Genomic DNA, 3637 nt, shown 5'->3' with positions numbered 1-3637 from the left:
TGGTGGATTAAAAATGAAATGTGACTGGCATTCTACCTGATAATTGGAACTATTTCTTGTCTTTTGTTATAACTCGCCAAGCAATCACTGGAATCCATTTAAAAAATTAAGAAGTTCAAGAATTTTTTAAAGAGTCCAAGCCCTCATAAACACACAAGACCAAAGACCTGCCCAGAATTTTTTTTCTTTTTTCTGTTTATATTTATTACCACTGAATTATTTTAAATGGATTGATTGTATATTAACTTCATTTACCTCAAGCCTCACATATTTTAATAATTTGGCTACTCAGAGAAACTCAGAGCATATGACTACAATTAATGAGGCATATATAAAAGTTGCATTTTTTTTCGGTGATATAGAAATCTTCACATTTATTTTCATTTCTCATTTATTATTGTTTTAATGACACTGATTTGGAACAATGTAAGATTCTGTATAGATGAAACAAAATATTTGTATAAGAAATATAAGAAAAAATATTGAATCACTTTTATTCTACTTGGTACTTTGTTTAGAAAATATTAAGTATTAAACTGATAAGAACAGAGACTACACTTGATCTTAGCCAAAAGGCCGAGAAGCAATTAGAAAATATCAAGTATCCACTTGTAATTAAATATTATCTGATTGTTAAATCTCTCATCCACTGAAAATAGGTTAATAGAGCAACTCCGGCCTCTTGGATACTGTTGGTAGAACCAGTCTTTTTTTTTTAAGATTTTATTTATTTGTCAGAGAGAGAGACAGAGAGAGAGCATAACTGGGGGGAGTGACAGGCAGAGGAAGAAGCAGGCTCCCCGCTGAGAAAGGAGCCTGATGTGGGACTCCATCGCAGGACCCTGGGATCATGACCTGAGCCGAAGGCAGACGCTTAACTGAGTGATCCACAAAGGTGTCCCATAACGATAGTCTTTTAATAGAAGTTTGGCAACTCTGTAATATATATTATTATTGATACAAATGAATTGTTATAAAAATTGCCACTGACAATTTTAAGGCTCAGTTTTTACTGAGATATTTATAAAGCAGGACTCATTTGTGCTAATTGGGAAGTGCACACGCATGCATATATGCATGCGTGTGCACACACACAGAGTTCCCAAATTTCATTTTTAAAATTCCACTTTTTAAAATTTTTCATTTCATTTTATTTTTTATTTAAATTCAAGTCAGTTAACATATGCTGTATTATTAGTTTCAGGGTAGAGTTGAGTGATTTATTCCTTTGCATATAAAAAAATTTCATTTTAAAGATAACCATCACCAACATTGGGTCATATCAATGATACTGATGAGCTGGAGAAGGGCATGCCTCTGCCTTAATCACCCGTCTCCCGCTGCTTTTCTTTCCTACAGTGGGAGCTAGTAGGTAGGTAAGCTTGCCCAACATACCTGCCAACTTTTTGTCACTTTTCTTCATTCTTCTTTTTTTAAAGATTTTATTTATTTATTTGAGAGAGAGAGAGCATAAGCAAGGGGAGAGGCAGAGGGAGAAAGGGAGAAACAGACTCTCTGCTGAGCCGGGAGCCTGAGGCGGGACTCGATCCAGGGACTTAATCCAGGGACTCCAGGATCATGACCTGAGCCGAAGGCAGTCGCTTAACCAACTGAGCCACCCGGTTGTCCACTTTTCTTCATTCTAGGTCATCTCATTCTGCCCTAGTTGTCATTTGTTTATCATTTATAGCTCTCACTTTAAATATATATTCCCGTCACTGCCTCTCCTAAACTTTTCAGTTTCTTTTAACTTTAAACTAAGTGGTTCCATACCAAAACATTTTCAGAAAATTCCCCTTTTATTAATTGAAGAAAACTGAAACTGAATTGTTTGAATTGTCTAAACTTAAAATGACACGCTTCAGGGACAGAATTGTTGTATTTCTTCTAAATGTTTTGCAGAATCTAGGGCATTCCAGGTGCTGCGTTTCCATGTAAAGGATTCCTTTCTTTACTCATAAAAAGAACAAGCAAGTATTTATGAAGCTAATGCTGAAAGGCAGAATAAATCCTTAAATCCTCCTCAACTTAAGACTGTTGAGAAGATAGCTTACAGAGGACTTACAGTCTTGTTTTTGAAACACAGCTCAATTCTCCCCAATGTATTGCTTTATTCATAATGTGAAATTTTAGTATCAAAATGTCAAATAAAGAGAAGAATATGATTTCTACAAAAGTGAACATACGAGAGGGGATACAAGTACCAGGAGAGGAATTCTGTTTTTTAACAAACTGATTAAGCATGGTACATATTTAAAAGCACAACTATGTATACACATACCCACCCCCACAAAACAGTTCAAAAGTAACCCTGGCCTATTCAGAATTGGAGATATCTATATTGGTATCAATATAGATCTCCGATCTGACTTCTATGTTTGCCCTTATACATTTTTCTCTTTTCTATTTATTTTTTTATTAAAAAAAAGTATTGTAAAGAACCTTCCTGTAGTCATTATACAACTTCAGTAACTATCAATAATTTGTCATTCTTGTTTCATCTAGGCTACTACTACTTTTTCCTGGAGTATTTAAAAAAAATTCAGATTTCATTTGGATTTGTTTATAAACATTTAAGTCTCTGTATGTTATTAATGATGAGTAGATCTCTAGTAAAGGTGAAAATAGGCAGGACTAGGCATATATGAAGTGGATGTGAGAATCATGTAATCAATCATTATGATAACGTTTTTTATTAGGGTTATTGACATACTAAAGGCTTGGGGACTAAAGTAATATTCAACCTGTAAAATGACTCAGTTTTATCAAAATCAGATCCAAAAGGTCAGGCCCACTGTGATCTTACTTAGCTGGTTCTCCTAAATTTTCTGCCAGGATCCAAGGTCCTGATTCTGCTATTTCCCCATTTGATGGCACCTAAGATAAACTGCACTGTCAGAAAGAACATATTATTAGTCAACGTTGAGCATACCAGCGTTTTGAAAATAATGTAAGCTGTTTATTTATTTTTCCCATCAAGTTATCTTTCTGTTCATGTAGAATTTAGCTCATATGAGCTAAAGGTCTTCTGTGGCTTAAGCATGCTGTTTTCATTTATCTCCTCCCACTCACCCCACCCTAATTGCTTTCAGTTGTGTCTTCCCTCTGTCCTCCCCGAGTCATACTCCATGCCAGAATCATACATGCTCTGTAGAAGGGGCGTTATGGAGTGATAAAAGGCGCAGGGAGGGTGCAAATAGAACAGTATTTACAACCTTCTTCTAATGTATAATACCAGTGAGATTTTGAGAAATGTGCTTCATCTCTGCAATTTTCCTTATTTGTTAAAAGGTATAAGAAAATAACTCAAAAGTTAATTGTGAGTGTTAAATAAGGAATGTAAAATGACTAAGTCAGCGCCAGGCATATAGCAAGTATTTCCTGAATAGTAGCTCTATTATGGTTCTACTTATTTTGGTGATACAAAGGCATCCAATAGCTTGTGAACATCAGCCACACATCACCACTGCGAATTGACTGAGAACTGGAAAAGGAATTAGTCTTTGTAGCATTCTTAAAGTCCGAAGTGAGCTTTTTGTTCTCTAAGCTGAACTGGAATATATTTTATGGCAGACATTTTATACTATGTTTTCTCTCTATAAGTCCAAGAACAATACTAGGTGTATAGTAGATACTG

The 3637-nt window shown here is 35.1% G+C and overlaps 1 pseudogene; it reads right to left on the bottom strand.

The window, feature by feature from the left end:
- Nucleotides 1–477: 477 nt before the first annotated feature.
- LOC118518820 (U2 spliceosomal RNA) lies at nt 478–588 on the bottom strand (annotated as a pseudogene).
- Nucleotides 589–3637: the final 3049 nt, after the last annotated feature.

Source organism: Halichoerus grypus, chromosome 4 (genome assembly GCF_964656455.1).
Source record: "Halichoerus grypus chromosome 4, mHalGry1.hap1.1, whole genome shotgun sequence".
Lineage (NCBI taxonomy): Eukaryota > Metazoa > Chordata > Mammalia > Carnivora > Phocidae > Halichoerus > Halichoerus grypus.
This window is presented reverse-complemented; position numbering and strand designations above follow the sequence as displayed.